The 17,925-nt window shown below is 42.8% G+C and overlaps 1 long non-coding RNA gene across 6 annotated transcripts in view; it reads right to left on the bottom strand.

Annotated features, from left to right (window-relative positions):
- The window catches only part of LOC134957510 (uncharacterized), a 134,882-nt gene that overhangs the window by 25,721 nt on the left and 91,236 nt on the right, over nucleotides 1-17,925 (bottom strand). For 5 of the 6 annotated variants that reach the window (XR_010186626.1, XR_010186629.1, XR_010186630.1 and 2 more), the window contains one exon: nucleotides 1,569-1,832. This is a non-coding gene — a long non-coding RNA (uncharacterized LOC134957510). The remainder of the gene's footprint in view (nucleotides 1-1,568; nucleotides 1,833-17,925) is intronic. The other variant, XR_010186628.1, reaches the window with a different exon arrangement.

Below are 17,925 nucleotides of genomic sequence, written 5' to 3'. Positions count from 1 at the left end.
ACCAGGCACTGAAGTCAGGAACATCATTGATGAGGTAAATAAGGACGCAGCCTCTGGCTTCAGAATGCCCAGGAAATGGGGCAGTCACGCCCCTGTTTTCTGGAACAATATCCGTTGCCGACACCAAAACGCCAGCAGCATGTCAGTCATGCTGCAGCTTTTGTGGCATAGCGAGCAACATCGCAGGACCTGACCTGCACATACACAGATCAGTACAAATCAGCAAACTGGGGAAATATCACCCCAGTGTACAACTCTGAATCAGGCCCCTGTGTGTCAGAAAACTAGACATTTTAGGACCATGTGCAAGAGAGAGCACTGCCGCCCCCCACCCCCCAACCACAGGAGGAGGTGTGGACAAATTACTGTGTGCCTCTATAAGTGCTAGACTACCCTCCAACCCTATGCCACTCTCTCCTCCCTGTTCTAGGGTAAGGATTAAGTAATAGTTTCCTGCTAAACATTATGGCTGCTTCCTGTTGCTGTGTGATACGGTTAGTAAAGGCGCACTTTATACTGTCCCTGGGAGAACTATAAGATACTCTGCTCTAGCACACATGAAGGGTTCCGCTCTGACTTTCCAAAGGCGGCACTAAGTGTTCCAGGCTTTGGATTATACAATGTTAGGTCACTGTGTGTCTTGCAAACCAAAAGGAATGATGACTATGTGTTGTCTTGGGGCCATTTCACTTATACAGTAGTACTCAGCTACAGTAGGTATTCTACACATTACATTAACCCTTTAACTACATCATCCATTGCACCCTGCTGTCAGACCTGGCGGTGTACGGTGGGTGTCCCATCTACATGGGCAGCATGATGACCAAGGCAGCAGCCATACCACCCCCAGGGCATTACACCCTGGGTGACATCACTGGCTGCACCGCCCTCATTATGGGCCTGTGCTGTGTGACAGGATCCATCATAAACATATGAATTAGTATGACGCAGCATTTGGCATGAGCAACTATTACACTTTCCTACAACACTGCAGGCAGTATTAGTTACTTATGTGTCACATTACTAAACTTCATTGCTTTTATAGCACCTAGATGCAGCATACAATGCACCCATGTGATACCACCCTAAGGGGCAGATGTACGAAGCCTTGGAGAGTGATAAAAGTGGAGAGAGATAAAGTACCACCCAGCGCATAACTGTCCTTTTTCAAACACAGCCTGTAACGCTGCAGTTAGGAGCTAATTGGTTGGTACTTTATCTCTCTCCACTTTATAACTCTCTAAGGCTTAGTACATCTCCCCCTAAGAGAGACATTCCTGAACATGAAAAAAACAATGGGTTAATATAACTAGCAGTGAAGGGTGGAGAAGTTGCGCATAGCAACCAATCAGCTTTGAGGTAGCATTTGTCAAATACATTCTATAAAATGATAGGTAGAAGCTGGTTGCTATGGTCAACTTCTCCACTGGACTATTTCTCCGCTCTTCACTGCTCGATACATCAACCCCAAAGTCTCCTTATAAATGTGGCTCTGGACTTGCTGATCAGAGAAATTCCCCTCATACACAGTTGTAAAAAATAAAATAAAAATGTACAATTGCGCTTACACTGTTAAATGAATACAAGGGATGCTGATCGAGAACTTGAAAGGAGAAATGAACCATAAGAGAATTCAATCCCTTAGATTTTGAGCTACAAAAGAAAAGAAGCAATAGTGCAAAAACACCAAAATACTATGAAATGTTCTTTAATGGTCAGAATTTTGCACTCACAAATGTAGATATTTTTGAAGGCATATCACACAACACTGGTCCACGATGAAAAACAAAGGTTGATTTCCATGCTTCTTTCATAAAACAGAATTTGAAGATCTAAAAAATAGAGAAAATGCAATAGTGCAAACACCTGTGTAAAAGGTAGCTATTTAATCAGCACAAAATGCACTCACAAACATTAAAAAGTGAAAAGCTTACAGTAAAACACTGGTTGGTGGAGTCACATATACTGATTATACTCATCAAAAGATCAGTCTCTCATAGGTCCCATAGAGTTCCGGATACTCAAAGTTCCCATGGAGAGCTCCAATTCCAGTCAGTTTGAAGAATAGCCACAGCTGCTTAATGCATTTCGAACCTTCCTAGGTTCTTCCTCAGAAGCGTTTAGTGGCTAACAAATCGGAGAGCATATATATACCCCTTTCAATTAACATAGGAATGCTCCCAGGTGCATGTTAATGCACGTCCGTTCCCCGCTTCCGCCAGCGCCGGCACCAACGGACAGGAAGTGATGTCATGCGTTCCACAGCACAACGCGTCACTTCCCGTCCCCGCCGCCAGAGCAATAGAAAGTCAGTATTGATGCAGTTTATTCATAAAATATCCCCTGATCAGCTGAGTGATACTCAGACGCTTCTCACTACTGGGCAGGAGCTGTAAGGCCAAACTTACTTCTTCCCAGGGCCAGTCTCAGCGGTAAGCTGGGTGACACATGCACAATGGAACTGAATACCCAGCCTTGGCTTTTCAGGCTAACTTATAGGAAAAAATATAAGGACCATAAATAGCAAGAAAATAAAAAAAAAAGGAATTTTTTTTTTAATGCTATTTTAATGATACTGGTGACAAGAGAAGAAAGATTGTGGCTGTACCGTTATGTAAAATAGATGAATTTACAGACAGCAAGATCTGACCACCCATTATTGCACAGACAAATCAACATTAGGACAAATATGACAAGAAATGGCTCAGTGGTTAGATGTTCTTGGAATGGGGGATGATAATGTGAGACACACTACAGACCCCAGATAGAATCTCAGTAATAACATACTGTGGCCATGGAACAATCACTTTATATTCCTCTGTGCCAGGCAGCAGAAATGTTTGTAACATGATTTAATTTAATCATGTTACATGATTTAATACAAATGTATTTTTCAGCTCTTCAGTATCAACCCAGCCAAACGTCCAGGAGTGAATTATAACATCCGCCACCATAGTCTCTTCCAGCATATCGACTGGGTCGCCTTGGAGGCCCTTGAGATGGAGCCACCATACATTCCTGCACCAGTAAGTAAAAAACAGAACTTCCATGAGCTACTGAATGCTGGTCAGCAGATAACGCATACAGTAGATGTCAGACATATACATTTGGGTACGAAGGATAGGCACTGTATAAGTCATCATGCAATAGGTAGACAGGGTCACTAATTAGACAGACTCATTAGGTTGAATTGACAGCCAATAGGTAGATAATGTCTAAGGTAGACAGGGTCAAAAGGTGGACCGACAGATTGTCACCACTTTTTTAATTATTTTAGTCCTAACCCTCCCCCTAATGCCTAACCCAACTGCAGCCTAACCCTAACCCTGCCCAACCTTAATCCTAACCCTTGGTGTTGACCAATTGACTGTCTATCTAGAGTAGACCAGGCCTGGACAACATGTGGCTCCTCAGCTGTTGTGAAACTACACATCTCAGCATGCCCTTCCATAATTTTAGCATTTTCTAATTGCAAAATTGTGGCAGGGCATGCTGGGATTTGTAGTTTCACAACAGCTGGGGAGCCACAGGTTGGCCATGCCTGCTCTAGTCAGTGTCTATCCTATATCCGTATACCCATAGATCTAAGGACATGGGCACATGTGTATATATGTTCCACTTGTCACTCAACCAATTGACATTTATTATTATTTATACAGTGGCACTAACTATGGAGAACTATACAAAGAGCAGTTGTCATCACATCACTCCTTATTGGAGCTTATACTGTAAATTCCCTAACACACACACACTAGGGTGCATTTCAGTCACTAGTCACTAACTTAACAGTATGTTTTCAATGTATTGGAAGTAGCTGGAGTGAAACCCACACAAAAAAACTACTGTAACTAGTGTACAGTAAGTACTGTAAATAACCTATACAATAGGAAGTTTGGTAATTGCCTCTTTTTCTCTCTTACAAGTCATATGAAATATGTAATAATAACTGATACACTTTTACTTCTTATTTCTGTAGCCGACCTTTCCACCCTCTGCCTCCATAAATAACGAACTAGCAATAATGGAGGCAGAAGAGGCCAATAATCCACCTATAACAGCCCCCAAGCAGGACCGGTTTGCAGGGTTCTCATTCACCACCTCCACCTGAAGAACCCCCCCAAAGGCTCCGGGCCTACAACCATCTAGCTACGGCAGCAGCACTGCTGGATGCAACCGTTGGAGTTTCTGCAGGTATGTACATTATGGATTCATATTTCTTCTGATTTTTTAACCATGTTTAATTGAAGGTTTCAGCTTTAAACGGGTAAGGATGAAGTAAGAGAAAGGTAGATAGAGCTGGGTATAGCAGTATTGTAAGAAGCATGAATACATTTTCCTAATGGAAAGTTGTACAAAAAGCTTCTCTTCTCACACGAAGCAATGCAGAAACAATACCCGTCTGCAGATTATTACATAAACGGAGATATAGTTTAAGAGATATAACAATGGTAGAGGGAGGATTGTATCCTGTAAATGCAGCCACCCAACATTTAGCTACAAACACTCTGTACCATCCAACTTTTCCCATTGCGATGTTGCTCCACACCATAGAAATCGCCCCCCTTGATGTGCAGGTCCAGGTGCTTACTGTAAAAATAAGCGCATTAGTGCAAAAAGAATCCTCACAAAGCAGTTTATGCTCTGCAGAGCCGTAATGTTGCACTGTAGTAAATAATCCAAGTATTTTTCTGCATTGAAATAAAGATGTATATTATGTTATATTGTATCTTGTTCTAAATGTTACTAGATTGCACATGGGGGGTCATTCCGAGTCGTTCGCTCGGTAATTTTCTTCGCATCGCAGCGTTTTTCAGCTTAGTGCGCATGCGCAATGTTCGCACTGCGACTGCGCCAAGTAATTTTGCTATGAAGATAGTTTTTTTACTCACGGCTTTTTCTTCGCTCCGGCGATCGTAGTGTGATTGACAGGAAATGGGTGTTACTGGGCGGAAACACGGCGTTTTATGGGCGTGTGGATAAAAACGCTACCGTTTCCGGAAAAAACGCGGGAGTGGCTGGAGAAACGGAGGAGTGTCTGGGCGAACGCTGGGTGTGTTTATGACGTCAAACCAGGAACGACAAGCAGTGAACTGATCGCAGATGCCGAGTAAGTCTGAAGCTACTCTGAAACTGCTAAGTAGTTTGTAATCGCAATATTGCGAATACATCGTTCGCAATTTTAAGAAGCTAAGATTCACTCCCAGTAGGCGGCGGCTTAGCGTGTGTAACTCTGCTAAAATCGCCTTGCGAGCGAACAACTCGGAATGAGGGCCATGGTGTAATGAGTTCAATGTACTGATAACATTTTGTAATTATACAGAACGTTGAAGAAGATGGATTACACCTTGGAAGAGTGATAAGTATTTTATAGTTTTACTATTTTTACATTTTAGTGTTAAGTATTTTTACATTTACATTTTTACATTTAGTAGGGGGGTAGAAGTATTATATAATTTGCTTAAATTAGGGTTATGGGTAGAACCAATTTTTCGATTTTACTATTTTATTTTATTTTTACAACATTTTTTTATTGAAGCACAAGCATTAGTTACAGACTTTACAAATACTGTCGTAAGACAATTTATGTAACATTTTGGTGGGATTACCTTGATCTCAATATTATGGTACAGTATATGTGTTGTTACAGGTAGTTACAAAAAAAAAAAAGCCATAGATGGAAAACATGAAACATCCTGCTAGACACAATAAAGTAATCCCTTGAGAAACTTGTAGAATATACAAAATAATGACTTCACATAATGCTTCAGCTTCACCACTACTATTTCTAATTTTTCCAACCAAATGAAGTGGGAAATATCTACTGGTCGGCAGTCTATTTCCCAGAGAACTGTACACTAAATATTATAACATATAATAATGAAAATAAATTAGTATGAAACAATAATAGACACTCAGCTCAGCTGGTCTATGTAAATAATAGATTATATAAAAAGCAAGAATTTGAGCTGCAATTTGTTGCAATATACAAAATAACTTGAGAAAGTATGTATCATAATATAGTCAAAATGTATCAAAAGATAGTCAGGCACATATAAAGAGAGAATTCAAGTGAGAATAAGTGTTGGGGCATAATTGGACTGCATGTGTATAAGTACAGAGTCGGCCATAGGCATAGGCAAACTAGGCAATTGCCTAGGGCATTTGATATGCCATGGGGCATCAGCAGCTTCTGCTGATTAAAATGATATGCGGCATGCCTATATTCTTGTCAAAGTCAGAAAAATATCTCTATGCACACTACCATATTTGCACCTCACACAGGTCCGTGCTGCGCATGCGTACGCTCTCCCGTACGTGCGCATACTCACAGTCGCGGGCACCCGCAGGCGCACGGTATGCGTATTTACGGTAGAGTTTATGTGATCGTAGCGTGCGACTCAATCGTAACATATTTTCAGTAATAATGTACTTTGTAGATCATGGTCCCTTTGATAGATTCTGAAAGTTTGGTTAATATAGAATGTTCATGAACAGAGAAATCCCTCTTTGTTTGATACGAAGGGTCAGACAGGAGTAATACAGTGGTGTTTAGTATCCATCGGAAGAATATTTAATTAGAAATATTCCGGTGTTGGTTTGAAGCAGATCAATCGCTCGTGCGAATAGTTATGGACATAAGAAGTTTATGAACATTTACTTTATTTGCACTTTATTACCCATGCGGCGGGAAACCCAGTTTCCCTCCCACCTGAGCTGTTGGAAATAGTCACAGCCCACCTGTATGAATCAACCTATGACCTTTTGTTATAATGCGAAGCCGAATTCCTGTGTCCAATGAACAATGAGATTGTAGGGACCATTGAATTGCATTGTGTGTGGGGCATAAATAGAAAGGCCGATCACATCCAGCTCTTACTCTTCAACGGTTATCATTGCTGAAAATCGGGAGCTGGATGTCCAGAGGCGCATGCGATCGTTTCCTTTGTGCGTAAGTTTTTCTCCGTAATCATACTGTTTCTCTCTTGTTATTATGGGCCATATCTCTCTCTCTCTTCTCTTTCTCTCATTCTTCTCTTAAACTTAATTGTATTGTATTTACTGTGTAGTTACCTGGTTAGTTAGTCTATGTTATATTGTAGTGTATGATTTGTATTTGTATTAATTCTTTTGCAAGTATATCATTCAAAATATATATATATTAGGCGTTGGACCCTAAGCCTAGGTATCTGTGTATTTCTTATAGAGTTAAGTATTCTCAGAGCGTCGGTGACGCTCAAACTGCTTTTAAGCTAGTGAGGTTATACTGTGTTGCATTTACACCATATCACTACACAAAGGGTTTACTGCATAATACACTGTTTATGGTTTAGATATAAAGGTTTTACATTGTGAGCGTGTGTGCCGCTGGTGATCTCTTCGTGGTCTCGAGCGGTCGCATCGCTATAGCGAATCATTACGGTAGTCGGCAGCCAATAGAGTGCCTGCCAGTGATCTCTTGGCCGTGAGCGAACGTAACGCTTGAGCGTCTCGACCACGGCTAAGCGATTGTTACGCAACGTGCGTACCCTTACGGTACTTCATACGTAGTTAGCGTACAGTGTTCTTAGACCTCATAAAGGGTATTATATAAGATAAATATTTAGCTTTATCAATTGCGGGCTCGTCCTGTCCTTCACATATCTACACTAGGTAATTTCAGCAGACATTATCCAGCAGCAAAGGGCGGGAGATCATATTCCTCGTAGTGCTGTTTGGATAAGCGTCTGCTTCTCTTAGTAAAGGGTGCTGAAGGAATCCGGGAACCGGAGGTAAGAACAAAACAATAGTGTTTTTTTTAAAACTGTTTATTTTTTTCTGTCTTGCGTACGCACGCACATATATATCTGCATTTCTTTTTCATTTGTGTATTTTCGTATATCACTCTTCTGTTTGCCAGTTTTATAGTTGATAAACGTGCTAAGAAAGATTTGTCACTATTTTATAGTTTAAGAGTAAAGGTAATATAGTTAAAGTATAGACAAACACACAGCTGTGCCTGAGAGACAAGGCGAAGTCAGTGTGGTGCGTGGTAGATGATAAAGGATCATCTACATTGATAAACGTATAAATTGTGTTACGGTGGATCTTTGCTTTGCGTACACGTGTCTCTAACAAAAGACTGAGACTTGCGTACGCAATCCAAGGGCCGACGCACGCAGCGTATATTACGCAACGGAGCGTACGGGTACGCCCACGTAACTCAAATCACAAGTTTTTTTTTTTCCTCTCCTCTCAACGCGATAAGTAGCGCCACGCGGTAAATAACGCCAGGCGATAAATCGCGCAAATCTATTTTTTTAAAATTCGAAATTTAAATTAATAGATCCTTCTCCTAATTTGTAACACATCTGGTCTAAAGAGAAATTTCTGCGCAGAAATAGAAATAGAAACAAAAGTGTACATGTGGTGAGTGAGTGTGTTGTATACAATTTTACAGGTTGAACCACAAGAAAAGTCGAGTTCTCGTGAGGTACATGCGTGTAAGTGACGTACATGGTGGCTAGGGAGGCATCCCTGGTTAAAACATATAATTTGAGCATTAGAGTGTAGCAGACCAGGAGGTCATACTGTAACAGACCAGGAGGTCATAGCAGACCAACAGGTTCAGGTACAGCAGACAAGGAAGTCCGCTATACAGTCCACAGGCACAACACCAAGAAAGGGTTGGTGCAACACCCATATAGGCCATACAAGCTCTTGCTGAAGGAATTCGCAGCCGCAATTTTCGATTCCGCTGGTCGCTCCGTACATAAGATTAGTTGCTTATGTGCTGAACGACTGTACCGCACGTAATTGTGTACATTAGTAAACCTGACCGGTACTATTTGTGTACGAAGGTCATAAACGCTATTTGTACATTCTAACGTGATTTGTGTAATTTTTTTTATTTTAAGGGAAGTTCGCTGCTCACTCAGGAACTATCCAGCAACCAATAGTTACTGGAAAGAGTAAGTGTTCTTCGGATCACCCTCACAGGTTCCAGTAAATAGAGGTTCAGGTCGCAGGGGCCCTAGGTCGAGTACGCCAGCACCATATCGGTGTGATCAGGTCGTATTGGTCGGCGTGGGCGAGTGAGTGGGGTACTCGGTAAACCGCCACCGTCAGCCTATTTTGGACATTTGGTTTGCGTAAGGGTTGGTTGAATAAAGCAACACCTTCGAACTATGGGGGCCACTTGTTCAGGTAGGGGGCGATCAACCTCGGTTCGGGTTGATTCAGTGAACCGACCAATTGGGTCGGCAAGGTATGTAATGTGTGAGAAATACGGAAGTCACACAGAAGCTTTATGTGATGAATGGGAGAGAATGACAGTACATGACGGGGAGAAATTCCCAAGAGTAGGTAGCTTCAGCTCAGAAGTGTTAACGAATTTAAGGAGAAGGATATGTCTCATTAAATCAGCAAAGAGACGAATCAAGCATTATGATTATTTGCAGTTGTGGCAACAGGAGGGTGACATACAGAGAGGATTGGCTCAGGCGGCGGGATCTGGCTCAATCAGAAAACTGATAGCCACGGCCCCACCGCCACCATATATATCGGGAGAGAAATTGGTTGCGGAGAATGACGCACTAAGGTGTAACACACAAACACTTAGCAACTGTGTAAATGTTAAAGATAATGTTAACCAATTAACCAATGCAAGTATTAACCCGTGCAAGTTGTACCCTGTTTTGAACTTTCCTCAGGAGTGTGATCAAGAAGACGAATCGGCAACAATTTCAGCGCTCTCACTAGCAGCCACCATAGCAGAGACCACAGTAGGCACAGCTCCACCCACGAGATTAGTAACAAGGGCCCCTAGCGGAGGGATAGGTGAGGTCGTATCTACAGGTAAGTACGGCACCATACACTATGCTGAAGCCATTTCACCACAGGCTGTAGAACCCACACAGAGTGATGTTGTTAGAGTTACTCCTGTTAGGGTAATAGCTGTTCCAAATGGGAAAACTGACACATCAGGAGTCACCCCTGTGAGGAACATTGCCATGTATAGCCCATTTTCCAGAATGAAATTAAGGACCATAGTGTCTGAATTCCCTGACCCTAGAAAAGACTTAGTTGCCAGTCAAAAATACATCAGAGACTTAGGTAACACTGTAGAGCCCAACAATAAAGACTGGCAGATATTGCTGAGAGCATGTTTACCCTCCAATGTTGACGCAACTCAATTTTTAGCTGATTGCGGATTAGATCAGGATGTACCTCTTACAGATGTGTATAACAAAGATAATGTAAAAAGAATAAACTTACAGTTAAAAGAGTATTTCCCAGCGGTAGTCAGATGGAGCAAGATATTCTCCATTAAACAGAAGGAGTCAGAGACAGCTGCAGAGTATTTTCACAGAGCATTATCAGAAATGGCAAAATACACAGGCATAGAGGACATTAAAACAAACATAAACCATCGAGAAGTAGCAGTATCGGTACTGATGGATGGTTTAAAAGAATCATTAAAGACTAGGGTACAGACCACACAACCATGTTGGCGAGGTCTGTCTGTGGCTACTTTGAGAGAGGCTGCTATTGATCACGATAGGAACATCACCAGACACAGGGAACAACAAAGTGATAAGTTAATGGCAGTAAGTATACAGGCCCTGACCACAAAACAGCCTGTGTTAACATCACCAAACCCTGTGGGTAAGTCAAATGTGGTAACATGTTATTTTTGTCACAGACAGGGACACTTTGCACGAGACTGTAGATCGAGAAATGTACAAAAATCTTATCAACCCCCTAGACAACGACACGACACACGACATTGGGAGCAAGGTCCGCAGAAACGGAGTTATGAGCCACATGCAGGGGAAACAAAAAGATACCCCCCAAACAGAGATTGGCAAACCTCTGGTAGTTCCCAGCTAACTCCCTCACAAGTAGTTGCTGCCAGCGGGATTCAGGGAGGTCACCATACCCAATAGGGGTGTGGCCATACCTGTAATCTGCAGCCAGTAAAATTGATTGCAAGCCTTGGAAGTGAACCAGAAATTGCAATCAATGTAGCTGGTAAATCATTAAACTTTCTTGTAGACACAGGGGCGGCCAAATCAGTGATAAATTCGACAGTGGGCATGAGGACCACTGGTAGGACAATTCCAGCCGTGGGAGTAACAGGAGTAGTCCAGCATTACCCTGTTAGCAAACCAGCAGAGATTACAATAGGGCCTTTACATACCAAGCATTCCTTTTTGCTGGCTGCATCGGCACCGACCAATCTCCTGGGAAGAGACTTACTGTGTAAAATGGGGTGCGTCATTTATTGTACTCCTGAAGGTGTATTCTTGGACATACCTGAGAATCACGCTCAGGAAGTACGAGACATGTTAGACTCCCCGTCAAAATTAATGTCACATACCATTATGACAAATAGGACTCCCTCCCAAGTAGAAGAAATGACATCTCAGATACCAGAGTCACTTTGGACTAAAGATGGACAGGACACTGGATTAATGGCAAACGTAGCTCCGGTAGTTGTACAAGTAAAAGATGGTAGGATAGCTCCAAAAATCCCACAGTACCCTCTGAAGCCAGAGGTGGAGTTAGGAGTTTACCCAGTAATAGAGCGCTTGCTACAACAGGGCATTCTGGTAAGAACGTCCAGCACTGCTAATAGTCCCATCTTCCCTGTGAAAAAGAGTGGGGGGAGGGGTTACAGGCTAGTGCAGGATCTAAGGGGGATTAACAAAATAGTTGAGAGTCAATTCCCCGTAGTGCCAAATCCAGCTGTCATCCTAATGCAAATCCCTCCCACTGCGAAATTTTTCACTGTTATTGACCTCTGCTCCGCTTTCTTTTCGGTACCTCTGCACCCTGACAGTCAATATTTGTTTGCATTTACATACAGAGGAGTCCAATACACATGGACTCGATTACCACAAGGATTCATAGATAGCCCAAGTATATTTTCTCAGGCTTTGCATGATTGTTTACAGTCTTTCCAACCAGTGAGTGGATCAGTATTAATACAGTACGTGGATGATCTACTACTGTGTTCTGATTCATTGGAAGCATCCCTGAAGGATACGAAACAGCTCCTGTTTCATCTTTCAGACACAGGACACAAGGTTTCCAAAGACAAGTTGCAATTATGCCAAACTAAGGTAAAATATTTGGGACACTGTCTAACACAAGGACTGAGACACCTGACCGCTGATAGAATTCAAGCAATTAGAGACATGACTCTGCCACAAACCCAGCAACAGATCAGGACATTTTTAGGAATGTGTGGGTATTGCCGTAACTGGATCCCAGGGTTTTCCATCCTAGCGTTACCTTTGCAGGAGATGGTCTCCTCAAACAAACCTGATCGGATTTCGCATACAGACGTGTCTGAGGCAGCATTTGAGAGACTTAAACAGTGCCTAACGCAGGCACCAGCATTAGGTATGCCGGACTATGGTAAACCCTTTGAACTATACGGAACAGAAAGTGCTGGTTGCGCGGCAGGCGTACTAACCCAAAAGCACGGTGATGCCAGCAGGCCAGTAGCATATTACAGCGCTCAGCTAGACACGGTAGCGCGATCCCTCCCCACATGCTTGCGAAGCGTTGCTGCGATAGCATTGCTAGTAACGAAAAGCGAAGACGTCGTGCTAGGTCACAACCTCACAATTCATACACCACATGCAGTGTCAGCCTTGTTAAATTCTGCCCAAACCAGGCACGTCTCATCAGCGCGGTTTACAAGATGGGAATTGGCACTAATGGCCCCCGTAAACATCACCATAAGGAGATGCAGTGCATTAAATCCTGCAACATATCTCCCAGGTGTGTCTGGACAGACCCAAAGGGTGGAGGATGAGAGTACTGGGGAAGGAGGATTTAATACAAAGGAAGACACTCATGATTGTATGGAATATTTGACCCAAAATTTTACCGCAAGGCCTGACATCAGTGACAACCCACTGGAAGATGTAGAACTTACGTTCTACACGGACGGTAGTTGTCATAGACAGTCAGACTCGGGAGACTTGTGTACTGGATACGCAGTCGTAGATGACCAAGGCACCATAGAAGCGGAACCGCTAGGCCCACCTCACTCAGCCCAGGTTGCTGAACTGGTCGCCCTAACCAGAGCATGTGAATTGGCTAAGGGAAAATCAGCCAATATCTACACCGATTCTAGATACGCATTCGGGGTAGTCCATGATTTCGGAGCCCTATGGCGCCTCAGAAATTTCATGACGGCAGCTGGTACACCGGTAATGCATGCAGCTCACATAAAAAGGCTTCTAACAGCGATACAGGAACCCGACAGAGTGGCTGTTATCAAATGTAAAGCACATACATATAGCCAAGACCCAGTATCGCTTGGTAACAGCCGAGCAGACGAAGCTGCTAAATTAGCAGCTGCTACCCCCAGACAGACAGACACCACACAACTGATGGTATTTAATACCATCAACACACAGAAGTTGTGTGAGATGCAAAATTTGTGTTCCACACAGGAAAAGGCAGTCTGGAAGGCAAAGGGATATGGCCAGGAGTCCTCAGGACTCTGGACGGATGGACATGGTAAACCAGTGGCCCCCAGAGCATATCTTCCATGTTTGGCTGAAGCAGCTCACGGGCTGACTCATCTAGGCAAGGAAGGGATGTGCAAGTTGGTAAGAGCATATTGGTGCGCCCCAGGATTCTCCTCTCATGCGAGTAAAAGAGCCATGTCATGCCTTACCTGTTTGAGAAAGAATATTGGAAAGGCAATACCTACAGAACCATCCCATATCCCACCTGCCGGCGGCCCTTTCCAGGTAATACAGATTGACTTCATTCAATTACCCCCTTGTCGAAATTTGAAATATGTACTTGTTTGTATAGATGTTTTCTCAAATTGGGTCGAAGCATTTCCGGCGGCCACAAATACCGCTATGTTTACTGCTAAGAAAATTGTGCAGGAATTTGTATGTAGATATGGTATCCCCAGAATTATCGAAAGTGATAGGGGTACCCATTTTACAGGTGATGTCTTTCAAGGAATGTGTAAATTGATGGGAATTGATAGCAAGCTGCATACTCCATACCGTCCACAGGCGAGTGCGAAAGTGGAAAGAGTGAACAGCACTATTAAAAATAAACTGAGTAAAGTGATGGCAGAGACAGGATTGACATGGCCAGAAGCTTTACCCATTGTACTGTACAGCATCAGAACCACTCCCAGGTCCCCTCTTAATCTGTCTCCCTTTGAAATCTTGTTTGGTCGACAACCGCATGTCATGATTAACCCTCAGGATGATTTGAAGTGTAACAATGAAGTGACTGTAAAATACTTGATTAACATGAGTAAACAGTTAAGGAATCAAAATGATAATCTGAAGTTAGTGATTCCTGATTTACCAGATAGTAATTGTCATGACATTGAACCTGGGGATTATGTAATGATACGGAATTTTCTACGCTCAGGTTGCCTTATTGACAGATGGGAAGGACCATACCAGGTCTTATTGACTAGCACTACAGCATTGAAGGTTGCTGAGAGAGAGACTTGGGTTCATTCGTCCCACTGTAAGAAGGTCGTTGATCCAGAGAAGTCCTGTGATAAGGAACAGACGGTAGAGGTTGTATCACTAGAGTGTCTGTTCCAGGAGGACTAAGGCGGCACCTAAGAATCGAGAACCACAAGATCAAAAGCAGTTGTCGATCCCCTGTTCCCTTTTATTGTTTTTCTCCACTTCCCATCCCCTCTCCCTCAAATTATTTTTCCCCCCTTCTCATTCTTCTTCGTCTCCTCCTAAGATGGACTTGCCTCAAGAGACTGTGATCTGGATTTTCCTGTTGACCATGATGTTGACCAGAGCAGTCTGTTCCGGCGAGAGTACCATGGAGTTCGAGAGAGGTTCTGGAATGGGTTCTGATGACAGAAATGGAGGCGTAGTTTTCCGAGAACAACATAATCAACAAGCAAAGGCGAGTATCAGAAAACGATCCGATAGCATTGACCATAGAAGGAATTGTGAAGGATTGTTAGCTGAAGAAAACTGTATCTGTCGGCTCTGTAACAATGTCATTGAGGATGGGTGCATAAAGAAATGCCAATCCAGTTTTAATATCCATATGGACCGGCATCCATTGAGTGACTATCACTCCTTAGTGGGTAGTGTGTTAAATAAAACAGATTGTTGGGTATGCTCTCAAGTACCTCAAGGTCATAGCAAATCAGGGCTAGTACCATTTCCTTTAACGATAGGGGAGGTACTTGAGTTAAGTGGTGGGAGACCGGTGGACAGAAGGTTTAATATCTCCAGTCCTCCTAGTTTGAAGCTCCACCAATACCATGTGGATAGGTCCCTATTATGTTTCAACATCTCCAATCCCCGAATGCCGGGAAATTGGGAAGTGTCATGGAGTAACCAAACCATGACCTTTTCGCATAGAGCAGATAGAATGCCTACAGATACAGAGCTTGTACGCCACATAGCCAGTAGAGGAAAATCTTTCCGGTATAGGTATACCTTAGGAAATAGGATTACTAGAGTTGGAGAGGTATCACCAGGATACTGTGCACATATCGTACAACCTGATACGTGTATTAAGCAGATGGAAGAATTAGGGTTAGGAGATTTCACATGGAAGGTGTGTAATATGGTTATGTCCTACTCCGTCCCATATGTACTCCCCGATGATGCATATTTCATATGCGGGAGAAAGGCGTACAAGTGGCTTGCCCCAAACTCTGAAGGATTGTGTTATATTGGAAAAGTACTGCCTGAAGTAATGACTGTATCACATGACAAAATGAAAGACATACACCGTGGTGCCCAAGCTCCTTATACTCACACCCATTACGAGCACGTTGTTAAAAGGCACCTGATAGAGAAGACAGAGCATCCGGCCTCTGATCTGATAAGTGAATCCACCGGGATTCAATTCTTAATCGCGTTAGATTTCACCCGCACCGCTAGAGGAGTGCTGAATTATAAATACATTTCTGCGCTCGCAAATTTGTTAGATAATATCACTGAAATGTATGATGACACGTTTAGGTATACTGGAAGGGAACTTCAGGCTTATAAAACAGAACTGGTACAGCATAGAATGGTTCTTAATTACCTCACAGCAGTGACAGGCGGATATTGTGTCACACTGGCAACACAATACGGCGTGAAATGTTGCACATATATTACGAATAGCACCGAGGATCCGGTCGAGGTCATAGACCAAAAGATGGACGATATTCTCCAATTGAAGTGGGAATTTCGCAGGAGACACAATCTCACTCTTGCTGCTGTAGGTAATGAGCTGACTGGTTGGGTGTCATGGTTGAACCCGCGAAATTGGTTTTCTGGTTTAGGAGACTGGGCTCAAGGAGTCATAATGGATGTTGGGAAGTTTCTCCTATGTATCTTAGGTGTTGTCATATCGATTGGATTGATATTTAGATGCGGTCAGGCTTTAATGAAGTGCAAACATCGTACAAGGGTAATGAGTTTGAGGAGTGAGGAAACTGTAATTCCAATGGACTTGATTTATGACCCAAATGTAGAAACAATGGTGTGATGAAAATGCGATTTCTACGGTCCGTTTCTTTCACCTGTTTTTCCGTTTTCTCCAAGGTAACAAGACCCACTTGGACGAGGAATTTGATGAGCCGATATACAGACAACAGAGGGATTAAAGAAGAAGTTTTGACAACCTGATACACAGATTTTTGATGAACTATGCCATGGATCCCCAGTTTCCCTAGAAATTTTAAAATGACGCTAGCCCAACACTTTTGTAAATCTATGGACATTGACAGCTTTGCTCGCACCTTATGAGCAAAAGCACAAAGAAGACTGCATTCAACAGACACCAAACAAGACCTCAATCGACGAATGTACATTTACCTGACATAGAATACCACCGCATTTACCGTAATTATGTCTTTTCTTCATTTCTACAACCCTCAGGTAATGACACACATAGTCGATAGGGAATACAGGCACAGATAACAGCAATCACATATCTCCCCCATTCATGTATCATCAACTAAAATGTGCTCCCCCATTTTGTTACAACCAAAGCCGAAAAGAGCTCGGTAAAGTTTGACAGCCCATCCACAGACCCGTACCACGGGATAAGAAGGAATTCAAATGTATACTTCGCAATACCTCGAAGCTTGATTTAAAACACGTACGGCACGATGATACATGACCCCCAAGCACGGATTCATACACACATGCTTCTGCTATCTCACTAGGTCATACCCTTTTCCTACCATCTCCTCTCCTCCCTTACCCAACCATGTAAATGTATTAACCCCTAACATATATTTTTCTCTTTTTGAAATGTTTTCAGGAAGTGGCAGTTATTGTTGACTGCCAAAGGGTGGACTGTCAAAGTCAGAAAAATATCTCTATGCACACTACCATATTTGCACCTCACACAGGTCCGTGCTGCGCATGCGTACGCTCTCCCGTACGTGCGCATACTCACAGTCGCGGGCACCCGCAGGCGCACGGTATGCGTATTTACGGTAGAGTTTATGTGATCGTAGCGTGCGACTCAATCGTAACATATTTTCAGTAATAATGTATTTTGTAGATCATGGTCCCTTTGATAGATTCTGAAAGTTTGGTTAATATAGAATGTTCATGAACAGAGAAATCCCTCTTTGTTTGATACGAAGGGTCAGACAGGAGTAATACAGTGGTGTTTAGTATCCATCGGAAGAATATTTAATTAGAAATATTCCAGTGTTGGTTTGAAGCAGATCAATCGCTCGTGCGAATAGTTATGGACATAAGAAGTTTATGAACATTTACTTTATTTGCACTTTATTACCCATGCGGCGGGAAACCCAGTTTCCCTCCCACCTGAGCTGTTGGAAATAGTCACAGCCCACCTGTATGAATCAACCTATGACCTTTTGTTATAATGCGAAGCCGAATTCCTGTGTCCAATGAACAATGAGATTGTAGGGACCATTGAATTGCATTGTGTGTG

This window comes from Pseudophryne corroboree, chromosome 9 (assembly GCF_028390025.1).
Source record: "Pseudophryne corroboree isolate aPseCor3 chromosome 9, aPseCor3.hap2, whole genome shotgun sequence".
NCBI lineage: Eukaryota > Metazoa > Chordata > Amphibia > Anura > Myobatrachidae > Pseudophryne > Pseudophryne corroboree.
This window is presented reverse-complemented; position numbering and strand designations above follow the sequence as displayed.